This window comes from Lepisma saccharinum, chromosome 19 (assembly GCF_977018435.1).
Source record: "Lepisma saccharinum chromosome 19, izLepSacc3.1, whole genome shotgun sequence".
In the NCBI taxonomy this organism is placed as follows: Eukaryota; Metazoa; Arthropoda; class Insecta; order Zygentoma; family Lepismatidae; genus Lepisma; species Lepisma saccharinum.
Window position 1 is genome coordinate 20,379,067 of NC_139247.1, and position 14,835 is coordinate 20,393,901.

A 14,835-nucleotide genomic window follows, 5' to 3' on the forward strand; every position below is an offset into this window, starting at 1 on the left:
ATTGCGATCCAGTCCCATGTCTTCATCTTTGCTTATGGGTGCGAGAAATCCCCCCCCCTTTCCTTTCCCTTCTCATTTCAAGTGCTGGAGAGTAAACTTATACCTTGCAAGTGTCAGTCTCAGAATATTACGAGTATAGAGTGAGTTTTAGATACCGGGGTTCAATATCTCGAAATACCGGTTACATCGAAGATGCAGAAAGTACCGGAAAATAGCGAAGGTACCGTTTCGATATATCGATATTTCGGTGTTGCCAATACCTGAGATTCTGGTATTTTCAAGTAACGGTAAATCAATAACTCCACCATCTTTAAAAAGTATCACGTTTCATATCATTCATATTTATTTTCTAATCACACATTTATACATATGCACACATGTGGAGGCTGTGTGCCTGTGCAGTGCTTCTTTCGGAAGAAAGTATTCAGGTACCGTTTCTAAATTCGTAAGCAACATAAAAGGAATATCCAAAGTTAATAAACAACTATTTATACTCTGTTATTTACAGCTCGTTCAATTTGAAATTCTACCGCAGTCCGCCCATTTACGAATACCTAACGCAATGCATGTTTTTTGTTTGTAATGGTAACACGACGGCTGATAAGTCACGTAGCTTGGTGTGGAACGAAGAGGCAAGGAAATTAATACTTACTCTCATGATGCTTTTCCGGTGGGTTCAATTTTAAATTGAACGCACTGTATATTTTACGTGGCTTTTCTTCCTGTTTTCTTAATCGCGACGATTTTACATTTTGATACTCCTAAGCAATAATTTTGTATATTCACACGTCAACCTGCCATTATCCTTCACATTTATGTTTTTACTTTATCAGTGACTCACTGGCAATTGCCATAATGCATAGTCGAACATCTAAGGAAAAGAAGGGCGAAAGAAAATATTATCGCACTGCGTCTCGGTTTTATTTAGGGGTGAAGCCGTTGCACATTACTCTGTCACGTCTGAACTGAATCTCCTACCTGCCCCAAAGGAACGATTGATTGATTATATTGCTTTACTTTACTTCGCTTCTTGTGCCACTCTTGGCTAATTTGCGAAGATGAGGATGAGTGATAACATGATGAAATTGATGAATGCACACTCACAAACTTCCATGCCCAGGCGAGGATTCGAAACCGGGACCTCTGGCGTCGTAGCGCTATGTGCTAACCACTCTGCCTTCTGGGGCCGGCCCAAACGAACGAGTAGAAGTGGTTAGTTATCTAAATAACTTACATAAGTTTGTTGGACGAATAAACTGGTCGTTGCAGAAAATGGACATTGCTTTGCGTTGATTAAAAAGAGTCTCAAAATATTTTATCATATATACTTGCTTCGAATTAGCAATCTCGTTACATAATTTTGTACAACCTTCATGCTTTTCGCGTCTTTAAATATGTTGGCTAAAGAAGAGTAGTTGGATAGCCTCAGGCTGAATTTTGTTAAAGAAAAGACGAATTGATCTAAAGTTAAAATATTTTCTGATCATTTTATAAATGTATTTAACAGTTCTGCTGTACACTCAGCGGCGAAAGAAACAATAGACGAATTGTCCACCACCATTTTCATTCAGTCTGTATTACACAATGTGATGATACTGAATTGAAATAATGACGTCAATATGAAGAGGGCAATGCCTGCTTCGAACCTACATAGTGTCATTCCTTAAAACAACATGGGATGTAGAATAAAAAGTAATGAAAATAGCATTTCTTTGCCGTTGACTGTACAAAGTAAAAAGAAAACACTCTTTGGTGGGTTCCTTTATTTTCCACAGTGGGCTTTCAGAACGCCACAATCAATAACTAATTCTGTACAACTTGCTTCTTGTTCTTGACCTCCCTTGCTGGAAGCGTCAGCGGAGTAAAGAATGGCGCCAGGAAGTCTCATACCCCGGTCGGAAAAGCTACAGACGGAAAATTGCGTTTGCATTAGCTGCTAGTCACTACGTACTTCGTTTTTGCCATCGTTGGTAATATCTGTCTATCATCCACTTAAGAAGGATATAACTGGAGTCAATACATGCGAACTACAAAGCAAAACGGATGAGTGAAGGGTGGGGGGTCAATGTTGTTTCATCGTTTAATATAGCCTACGTGTCATAGCAAAACTTTGGTCAAACCACATTCATCTGTGGTTTAACTTTGTTTTGAGTCCACGTTTTGCATGACAGGCTAATCGGGAAGGACCTACAGTTTAAAGTGGGATTCGAGCCTCTGATCAATCTACCGCAAGCAGGCATGAAAGTTCGATCTCGGAATCCTTTGATTACAAAGCGACAGCGTTGGGCATGAAACAATTACGGAGGCCCTTATCTTTGAAACGGTAGGCAGAATATGGGTGTAACATCATCATATTGACTCTTCGTCGTCGCCATGTAATAAAGGGGTACCGGGTTCGATGCCCGGTGAAGGCACATAGTGGTTTGGATCCCACTTTAAACTGTAGGTCCAGTTCCGATTAGGCTTACTGTGCATAAAGTGGACTTAAAACACCAAATCAATCAATCAATACTGACTCTTCTTCTTTTTGCTTCGTGTACATGGTGTGAAATCACTGTTTGAATCTACACGCACGTGCGCGCTAATATGTATACGTGATTAAATACAACATTACTAATTACAAAATCACTAAATATTTAAAAATAACATTATTAAATACATTTAAAGCAATTATCTTTTTAAATTTATAAATATCAGATTTGCATCAAGTAGCAAACTGATTTCCTTACTAAGTGGTTAAAGATGTCAATTAGTTTCAAAATTGTTGAAATTGTTTTATTATGGAACAGCTGAAAGATTTATTGATTGAATTGGTTTATTTTTCTTCGCTTTTCTGCAATTTTTGGCTAATCACGAAGATTGAAATGGCTGATATACAATGAAACCGATGAAGGGACACTCACAAATACCCATGCCCAGGCCGGGATTCGAACCCGGAACCTCAGGTGTCGTAGCACGCTATGCTAACCACTTCGCCACGGATGTGAAACATTGTGTTTAGTTTTTCTATTAATATAAATCAATTACGTTACATTCTTATATTTATTGTCCATTCTTGTTTCACTTTAATTGTGAATACGTTGCTATTGCTGCAGATCTGTTAATGATCGTTTGAAAGAGAGATTGTTGAGGAAATACCCCCGTTGCACCTTGCCCTTGGACCTCTCCGCTCCTAATAGTTCTCATGCACTATCATCCGTTGAGAGGAGATCGTTTCGAGGGATACTGAGCAATCCAGTGTTACGGTGAAAAAACCTTCCTTCATTTCACTTCAGGTGACAAGAAAATCACAAAAAATCAAGTATAAAGAACAGATTGAACTGTTTGTGACATTTTGATCATTTTGGTAAGATGGTACGGGTAAGATGTACATGGTAAGATGTCACTTACCATGTTTTACACACGATCCCTTCATTTAATGCATTTATTTTGACTGTAATTTTAGTTTTACGTTCAGTTACTCAGCGCTGGACCTAGAGTTAACTTCTCAGCCCGGACCTTGGGGTGCACGAGTTTGGGGTGGCAAAATGCCTTATCTTATTTAAATCTTCTTTTCTTCAACATTCGTGAATTGTAGTGATAGTGAGTTGCATGTTATTGAGTATAGGAAAGCAAGCAGAGAACAGCAATTTCAGGAAATCAGGCTGTGATTCCGCCCTTTGGAAAATTATTTTTCACTTATTGCAGACGATTATTTTACCAGAACCTTTGATAACTTCCAGGAAATATCCCGTTTCTACCGTTCTGCACGCCCACTCATATCCGCGTCGTGGTTAACCAGACGGTACAAATTACTTACCTTCACCTCGTACAAATCCACACAATCCACAATACTTTCACAAAAAAAAATACTTGGAACGGTAGCCATATTATTGGTATTATAACCTGAGCATTGCATTGGTTTGGTTTAGAGTACGAGGTCGTTGTATTATGAAGTTTATCTAATTTTGTGTCGTGTCGCCAGTGTCACATGTTAGTACAATGCTGAGGATTTCGGTTTTCCCCTTAGTTGACTTATATTCAATGACAACTTAAGGAAAGCTAAGCACTTGTTTATCGCAGAAGAAAATTGTTATAACTATGTAAAATGTGACAAATCCACAACAAAATTATATGCAAGGTAATTTCGTACTTTGTAAGTCACGCGTATATAACCTATACTTAATGAATGAATGAATATTGCATTTAAAGTTATTTGAATATTGCTCATGTATTAGGGGAGTATACACACCCCCACCTACCACCACCGGTACGCTGTCAGACAAAAAAAATGTAGAGTAGAAAGTAAAGTTGTTGTATGGAAATATGACCATTCTATTCAATTGCTATTGCCTTCGGTTTGTAGACCGATTGATTATAAAAAAAAGTGTTTTCTAAACTTTTTTCCGAAGAGCTTGCATTTTCTGCAGCTTGCGTTTGCAATGTACGAGGTTCCAACCAGGAAACAGGCCAACCAGGCGATCTTGCTTCTCTTCTATCGGTATCTAAGGTTGCCAGACCTTCATCTTTTATGCTTAACTTCGCTGATATTAAATAACGTTATTTTTCAACATTAAAGTATAAAGTTGGTTTACACAGTTTAAATTGAGAATATTTCTGTTATACGTTTCGTGAAGCAATGCAGAGAGAACACGGGAGGGGGCGTTCTTAGTTCTCTCTCTTCCCACACGACTTGCATGTGTTTCTGAGGCAGTGGCAAACATGCCCACTAAGTCACTCGCCCTCGCAGACAAGGGATGGGGGGAAACCACTTTAGATGTTATCTGTAGAAGCACTTCGCAGGTTTCTCTCGCTCTTCCTGTGTAACTTGCGATAAATGCAGAATTCCTGTGTTGTGCGCACTATCGAAGGCAAATGTAAAAATAGACAAATTGCTAATCATTATTCTAATTAATTCTGTGTTCCTCAATGTGATTTCCCGTGTAAAAATACTGTAGGCTTAAGTGTAACCCTACTTCAAATAATATATAAAAATAATAATAATACAGCTTCTTAAAAAAAGCCCTGCCTGGGAAAGTAAATAATGGAAAAACTATGGATATTTTGCCTGCTATAATGTTTCCCGTTGAGTGTATATAGAAAAAGGACGTTTTGCTGTGGTCTTCGAAAACGATAGCGTCAAGGGGTCGTGGGTGTGATACCGGTGGGGACACGTGTACAGTGGTACGGATTCCACTTTAGACTGTAGGTTCAGTCTCGAATAGCCTTTCTGTGCAAAAAGTGGCAATTGAATTCTTCGAAAAGTAGCATACATTTCAAATCTTGGTCGTCTAATACACGAAAGTAGTAATGCACCCCTTTTCAGTCCGATAAATCAATTGATTGGAAAAGATCGATCAAAGATCAATTGATGACGCAGCAGGTTTTTTTTACGTCATAAAAGGGGCGGGGCTTATTTTGTAAGGATGAATTTGATTGGTCGTGACGTCATAAATGGGCGGGGCTTATTTTGTAAGGAGCGTTTTGATTGGTTGGAGGAATTCGGGTTTTTCCCGCGGGAGTTTCCGGCGTCTGAAAACAGATGGCGTTGATGAGTCAGAAAGTGTGGGTTGGGGAGGAGGAAAAGTATGCGGCGCGGTTGGTTTTCTCGGAATTGGAGTACGTGTTTTCGGGGTCTGAAAACAGATGGCGTTGATGAGTCAGAAAGTCTGGGTTGGGAAGGAGGAAAAGTATTCGACGCGGTGACGGTGGGTTTTCTCGTAATTGGAGTACGTGTTTCCGGTGTCTGAAAACAGATGGCGTTGATGAGTCAGAATGTCTGGGTTGGGAGGAGGAAAAGTAGGCGACGCGGTGACGGTTGGTTTTCTGGTAATTGGAGTACGTGTTTCCGGTGTCTGAAAACAGATGGCGTTGATGAGTCAGAATATGTGTTTTTGTGGGAGTCGCGTGACTGTTTGTGACGTCACAAAATGGAAGTCACGTGACCAGATTATATTATTAAATTATTATTAATATAAATATCAGTATTATTATTATTATGAATTGTTTTAATTTCAGTGACGCCATTTTGGTTGTGTTATGTTATTTTGGTGTGTGACGTCATATATAAATCGGAGTACGTGTTTCCGGTGTTTGAAAACAGATGGCGTTGATGAGTCTCAAATTCTCGGATTATTATTATTATTATTATTATTAATATTATGAATTGTTTTAATTTCTGTGACGCCATTCTGTTTTTGTTATGTTATTTTGGTGTGTGACGTCATATATAAATCGGAGTACGTGTTTCCGGTGTTTGAAAACAGATGGCGTTGATGAATCTGAAATTCTCGGAATTGGGTACGTGTATCCGGTGTTTGAGGAGAGATGGCGTTGATGAGTCATTCTGGGAAATTCCCCAGTTTTCGTCCTGTAGTCAAAATGTAAGAATTATAACGCTTTTCAGGCTCTGAAAAGCATAATAATTCAACATTTTCCTGAAGATTATCTCTGGTTTGCTTTGGGGAGAAAAAGAGTTTGAAATTAGTATTAGCATTGAACGCGAATTTTTCGAAAAACCCAGTTTTCGTCATAGTCGAAATGTAAGAATTAAAACGCGAAGCCGCTTTTGGAGTTCTTATTTCGTCGAATAAAATGTAGCATAATACTGATGGACCGCCTGTACATGGTGTTCTTAAAATGAAAACAAATATTGGTAGTATGTATTGTAAATTGAGTAAAACGTGTAAGTTTTTCTGAATTTTGAAACTTTTATTTCGTCGAATAAAATACAGCATAATACTTATAGAGCGTCCTGTACATGGTGTTCTTAAAATGAGAATAGCCGGCCGTAATTGAACTAGAGTGAAAGGCAATTGTAGATTCGGAATCTGTACGTCAAGACCTTTCCATGTAAGAATTAAAACGCGAAGCCGCTTTTGGAGTTCTTATTTCGTCGAATAAAATGTAGCATAATACTGATGGACCCCCTGTAGGTACATGGTGTTCTTAAAATGAAAACAAAAATTGGTAGTATGTATTGTAAATTGAGTAAAATGTGTAAGTTTTTCTGAATTTTGAAACTTTTATTTCGTCGAAGTTCGCGAGATGGTGATATTTTTTCCGGGTTGTTAACGTATGAGAGCAGATGGTGTGTGAGTGTTATATAATTCTTGAAACTGTTGCGTGATATGTGTGGCGTGTTTGTTGGGATGGGGTGGGTGGAATGGTAATGTGTCTGGTGATTAAGAAGAGGTTATGACATCATCATACTGCTAAAGAAAAGGAGAATAAAAGTCTGCTAGCATATAATGGAGGAAGAACAGCAAAAAAAGAGAAAAAAGGAGTCGGAGAGTTTAGATGTAAAGAAACTAAAGAGAGCAAAACGAGTAGGTTTCGCGGAAGAAGTGACTGTGTATAGTGTACCAGGACAGGAAGAAGATAGGAGAGGCACGTGGGCGTTGGACGGTTTGCGGGAACGGATGCGAGCAATGTATATCGATGACGTAGATCGTAAGGGAAGTATATAAAGGATTAGTGGATTGCGAAGTTACCAGAATCATCATCGCAGTTGTCGAAGCATTAGTTCTTTCTGTCACCTGGAAGAGAGAACTTCGTTGTCTGCAGACTTACCTTGCATCGACGCAAAAAACTATCGCCTTTGTCCGAGCAGGTATTGAGTGAAGCAACTGAAAGGTGAGTATGGGTGTGGTATCGTGGCTGACGAAACTGGTGAGTGTCTTGATCTGTAGGAAGTCCTCCGATCAACCACCGCAGATGGAGTCAGCAGTTAGTTACCGACGCCCGTTACCGACACCTCCACAATCACCGATATTGTCAGGATCGTCTAACAAAACGGGAGAAGGGAAAGCGAATGTAGAAGTTCCTGAATATCTGACGGAACAGCAAGTTCGGGCAAGGTGGGGGGCGAGAAACTATGAAAAGCATCAATATGAGGAAATTAAAAATGGCGGAATAGACAATATCGGTGGCGGTGCGAGGAAACGGCAACGTAGAGTTAACATTAATCCTTTGTACAAGTATACGGAGCGCTTTCCCAGCCCGACAACGTGTCTTGCATATCCGGCAACAGTTTCCGCATTGAAAAAAACAATAGATCACAAAAAAAGAATTTCGGCGAGTATAAATTCTAAATTGTTCATATTCGATATCCCTGTGAGATACAGGGAATCCCTTTTGGTTACATTTTATAATAGAAATATGCCCGATGAGTGTGCGATGCAGTGCAATGATCACGGGTTCCCGATCGACGTGTACTGCATCAACGATCGGAAAAGCGGATTATGCGAGACACGTTTCCGGTTTGAGAGGGCACCTGTTTACGGTCATCTACCTTTTCGTTCTTGGAGTAACAGGGTAGCAGGTTATATAGCTGCAGACGGATATCGTGCAGGACCTTTTATTGTAGCGTCGGGAATCGCACCACTGGAATGTCTGTGTATGGAGACGGAATCGGAATTAAATTCCGAACATGTAGATGTGACGCATCTGCAAGCGTCTCCATACTGTCTGGCAAAAAAGTACATTATGATGGCAGACGAGAGGCACCGCATGGACACAAGGAATTTAGAATTGGTATTATATGAGAACCTCGACGAGCTGTTGGACGTGGAAATTCCCGAGTTGTACCGGGTAGGGTGTCACAAAAAGTATATGGTTGTCGGTAGCAATGACGTGGCGGCACTGATGCACGAATTCCGTAAAACATATACGGAATCCATGCTGAAGATGGTGGAAATCATGCAGTGGTTCAGGTGCGATATGAAATTGTATGATAAATTGGGTGAGACACTAGACATAAAAGGTTCTGCATTAGATGTGAAAGAGATGGCGGAATTTTCCGACCATCCCTCATGCCATCCGGAACTCAGACAGAAATATTTGTTTCTTTCAGGTATTGGTAAGCTAGAGGACCAATTCGAGAATCGGAGTCCCCACAGAGAGTTTCCTCAAATACTTGCTGAAACAGATACATCAGAAGTGGAAGAAACAGAATAAAAGGTGAGAAAAGAAAAATATTACCTGTATTTAGATGTTTATTGTTACTCTACATCAACCTCCTCGTCAGCGATATCGATGACGGGCGGCGTAAAAGCTGCAACCAAAGCAGCGGCTTCCGCACCGATATCGATGACGGGAGGTGAAACAGGAGAGGCCGGCGGAGATGAAGCCTTGGGGGCAGGGGCAGGGGGCGGTGGAGTAGCGGCAGCAGGGACCTGCGGAGCGGCAGGGCCTGGCTGAGGTGCAGAAGCAGGGGGCGGCGGAGGTGCTGCGACAGGGACCGGAGGGATCAGGGTGACACGACCTTCCCTGATCGCTGTGAGAAGGGGCTCCGGCAGAACCCTCACGAAATTCGCCGTGTGAACATCAGAGGCATGCCGGAACCTGCAAAACAATGTAGAAAAAATACTATAGTATATATATATATATGTCTGAAAATTAAAAATTAGTACAAATGGTTTTCATAGATGGTCATTATCTGAAAAACTATAAAATTAGTACAGAATAGATATAATCGAGAAAAATAATCACCTTCCCAGGATAGCGGTAACCTCCGCATCCAGATCCCGTTCCGCCTGACTTCGCCGGGTCAGGAATCCATCATGCTCCCTGTACAGCCCGGCGAAGACCTCCGTCATACGGGCCGCAACCTCAGCCATTATGCGATGGTTTGCGGCGCGATGCTCCTCGCCAAACGCTTCCGATGTCTGGTGGAAACGATGGAGTGCCGCCTGTAGATTTTCGCTTTCCACCTGCATCCCCGCACTCGCCATGTAGTTGACATATCCCTCGTATAGATCGAGGCTTCGGTTCTGAAACAAAAATGTATAACTGTAACCGCAGTTTGCGTGCAATATAAATCTAACAAAAAAACTGTATATATTTTTAGATGTCGACACTTCCCCTAGGATTCAGTTTGGTGTATGGAGATATCAAGGAGACGACAACAGGTCCAACAGAACGAAGGAACTTATGGAGCAAAACGAATGCAAGACAGGTTGAAAAACACATCTGCAATTATGTGAATTTTTGCGAAGAAAACGGACTGGCGGAAGAGTTATTGATAAAATTAGAAGAGACATGTAAAGATATTGAGGTATCGCTGGACTGTTTGGTAAAAATATTTACTTACATTGTTGACAAGAAACGAGATGCGCCAGTGTTTGGCGATTTTATAGAAAATGTACAGAAAGCGCAATATGTACCTTCCCATCTATCTTTAAGAATATGTTTTGAATTAATGGAGCTGTTTAAAGGTGTGAGAAATGAGAAGGGTGAAAATAAGAAGATGGGAGAAACAGGGGAAGATATGCATGAAAGAATGATGGAAATGTTGAAGAAAAGGAAACTTAACGAGTAACTAACACATACTAATACACTAATATCTAACACTGACTAATATGTTATATCTATAGAAATGTATGTAGGACATATTGCGGACATTTATGTAAAAGCATCTCGTGACAATTGATTGATTAGATGTGTTAAGTCCACTTTATGCATAGTAAGGTTAATCGGGACTGAACCTACAGTTTAAAGTAGGATCCGGACCACTTGTGCCTCCATCAGGTATCGAACCCGGGACCCTTACATCTTGTAATAATTCTGCAGATGTTCACTGTGTTGATAAACGGACATCTGTATGTAACCGTTGTTGTAAAATGAAACCTGTGATGTTTCTGTAGATGATATAAATCATGAAATGTGACAAAAAATGTGTAAAATATCTGATAACCTGTGAGCTGAAATAAAACATCTGTTTGTATATGTAAAAAACGTGTAATGTTTCTATAGAATTTCGGTGTGTTAATAAAAGACTTTGTCCAGAACGATGTTGTTTTTGTATATAAATAGTAATGTATTAGAATACCAAAGACACAGGATACAAACCCTAAAATTTGATGAAAAATACCACGAAGTTTTGAAAGTAGTGGGGTACCAGTACCCAGAGGCCCCCATGCTCTACAAATACCATCCTGACTTTATGCATAGTAAGGTTAATCGGGACAGAACCTACACTTTAAAATAGGATCGGAACCGCTTATATCTCCATAGGGTATCGAACCCGGGGTCCTTGATTGCAAGACGACTACACTACCACTGCACCATTGGAGAGGTTTGGTTCTGAATGTCTATTTAGCACTTATTCCATTTTTACAAATCTTCCCCACGGGTAAAATTTAACAGGGGGACACCAGTACCCAGAGGGGGAAACCCCCCCATGCTCTACAAATACCATCCTGACTTTATGCACAGTAAGGCTAATCGGGACTGAACGTACATTTTAAAATAGAATCGGAACCGCTTATATCTCCATAGGGTATCGAACCCGGGGTCCTTGATTACAAGACGACTACACTACCACTGCACCATCGGAGAGGTTTGGTTCTGAATGTCTATTTTGCACTTATTCCATTTTTACAAATCAGTCAGAAGACATAGAGTAAAATGCAAAAAGGTACTTACAATACGGAAGACTTCTTGAGCTCCGTCCATTACGATGTGGAGATGAAGAGGAGATGAACTGAGAGAAAGAATGCTGCAGAAGGAATATATCCACTTCCTTATAGAGACGCACATCTGGAATCATTTTTGCGACGTACTTTAAAAGTCTGGATATGAGATCACGGCGTTTTTGTGTGAGGCACAACAGTTCCTTGATGGGTTCTGCAGGAGTTTTTTGATGATTGTCACAGGACTTCCTTGTTCCGTGTCGACTCAAGTTCTTCAACGAGGAACGAGTGATACCTCTTAAATGAATATAACGTAAAATGTGAAATGTCCGACGGATTGAACTGATGTTTGAAATCCGTTTATGCAGCGTGGGTAATTGGTACAGAAATATACAAGGGTGTGGTATAAGTCGTCCTATGTATTGATTGAGTGACGGATTGAACTGATGTTTGAAACCTGTTTTACGCACCGAGGATGAACCGTTTAATGCACCAAAACTGACCGATACAGAAATATACGAGAATATGGTATATTTTTTGAAAATTTAAAATCGCTGTATCTCGGCACCTAATTGAGCTAGGAGGATGGTTGATAGCTTGTTGGACTCGGAGCAAAGTCCTCTTTCCGATGAACCAGGTCTAGGTCTAGGACCGGTGGTTTCCTACTTTTTTTATTTTCAATCGTACACCCCCTTCCGACCACTCTACTGAAAGATCTCGACGTGCAGATTACGAATATGTAATCGGAGTTGCTCTACGTCAATTAGGGGAGGAGTTAGAGCGATTGTAAAATTTCGTTTTTTTTTCACGGTTTTCCCGATTTGGTTGTTGGGGAGGAGGGGAAGTATTCGCTTTCAAGATAGAACATGTTTCGGGCGGTAGTTAGTACGTGTTGATGGAGAAACATAAAAAGAAAAAAGACGTGGAGACGAGTGATGTTAAAAAAGGAAAAAACACGTTTCACGGAAAAGGTGGAAGTGTACAGTGTCCCAGGACAGGAAAAAGACAGGAGAGGCACGTAGGCGTTGGATGCTCTGCGCGAAACAATGCGTGCCAAATATAATTCGAAAATACGTCACAGAGACAGTACTATATAAAAAGAGAAATTGTGTACGTACCGCAGAACTATTGATCGAAGTATACCGACCGGAGATCATAACCGAGACGGACACATCTGTTGCGAGAGTGAAGAAAATTGAAAAGGTAAGAGACAAATATTTAGTTTTAATGTTCTACCTAGAACAATGCAAATCGCGGGTCAAAGACCATCATCACCTTCACACAGTGAGAATCGTAAACATAAATACGTCTTTCTTTTGAAGCAGACAGGTTGAAAGGTGAGAAAATAAAAACGGTACCTGTGTCATCAACAGTTTAATGCAGAAGAGGATGACGTTTAACAGTGATCGATGGTGGACGTCGTCCTCTTCTTCCTGCTCTGACAAAACAGGAGAAACTTCGTCCTCTTCTTCCTGCTCTGACAAAACAGGAGAAACAGTAGGAGAAATAGAAGGAGTAACAGGAGGCACCAGTTGGCGCAGCCGATTGGCTCTAGCGTCATTTCGGTTACGCATTCTGAAAAACAAAATATAAGAATTAAAATATATTCCGTTCCATGTAGATATCGGCTAGAAAGAAAAGTTATCAGATATGTAGCATATATAATCGGAAAAACAGCATGCTAGAATAAACGATGTTATCAGAAATAAACTGAAAAATAATTACCTGGCTCTATACCGACGGAGATTGGCGTGGAGCCTTTCCCTGTTCCGGGTACGTCGAGCCCGGAAAATAGCGGAGGCACGCTGTTGGGCCTCCTCAATTCTATTTTCTTCCTCCAGGTACCGCTCAATGTACCTCGTAGCCTCTGCGAAATGCGCAGCGCCTTCAGTGCCTGCCTGATGTCGATAATATGCATTTCGCAGAGCCTCCCCGTGATGGAGTATGTGTTACTGAAAATATGTGTGAATTAATATATAAAAGTGATTAATTTGTGCAAAACATAATTAACATATTTTCTGTCTAATTTCAGATGTCGACACTCCCTCTCGGATTCAATTTGGTGTATGGCGATATTAAGGAGACAACAGCAGGTCCGACAGAACGAAGGAACTTATGGAGCAAAACACATGCAAGACAGGTTGAAAAACACATCGGCAATTATGTGAATTTCTGTGAAGAAAATGGACTGGCGGAAGAGTTATTGGCAAAATTAGATGAGACATGTAAAGATATCGAGGTATCGGTGGACTGTTTGGTCAAAATATTTAATTACATTGTTGACAAGAAACGAGATGCGCCAGTGTTTGGCGATTTTATAGAAAATGTACAGAAAGCGCAATATGTACCTTCCCATCTATCTTTAAGAATATGTTTCGAATTGATGGAGGTGTTTAAAGGTGTGAGAAATGAGAAGGGTGAAAATAAGAAGATGGGAGAAACAGGGGAAAATATACATGAACGAATGATGGAGATGTTGAAAAAGAGAAAACTGAACGAGTAACAAACACATACTAATACACTAACATCTACCAGTAGTGTAACAAAATATGTAAAAATATCTAATAACCTGTAGTACGTGTTGAAATAAAAAGTTTGTATATGTAGAAAACTTGTACTTTTCTGTAGAAGTTCAATGTGTTAATAAAAGATTTTGTACAGAACAATATTGTTTTTGTATATAAATAGTATTATATTAGAATGCCTAAGACAGGATACAAACCCCAAAAGTTTAATGAAAAAAGTACCACGAATCCTGAAATTAACAATGTTTTGATAAAAGAGGTACCGGATTCGAAACCCTCCAGACAGCGAATTCGATAGAGGTTGAATTTATGAAGCTCTTATTTGGTCAAATAAAATACTGCATAATACTAATGGATCCCACTGTACATGGTGTACGGATGTTGGTAGTATGAACATAATACTTATGGATGCCACGGTACATGGTTTTATACATACAAATTAATGTTATTTTGTAGAACTATACTTACAAAATTCTCTCCGTCCATCGTTGTACTAGAACTGCTGTACCGTTAAAGATGTTGAGGAAGAATAAAAATTTTGCAGTGATGGTCAAAACATATTCAAATATATCACTTCTGTATAGGATAACGGAGCGGATGCAACGTGTTTGTAGCATTCCTGAGATGACCACAACGTCCTCTTTGGAGACCGCATGAAAGAGATAACTTGATTCACACAACTTCCGTGTTACACGGTACCCAGAATATCCAGCACGAATACAACCTTCTAAATGAATATAATGCTAAACTGCACTTATTTCATTGTAAAAACATAAGGGAAACGGGAATTGTTTATAAACATACGAGGGTATAATAGAAAAGGTGGTACCTTCTCGGGGCCCGATCGATTGATCAAATGGCGGATTGAACCGATATTGCAAATCCGTTTTATGCACTACGGCTAATCGAAACATAAA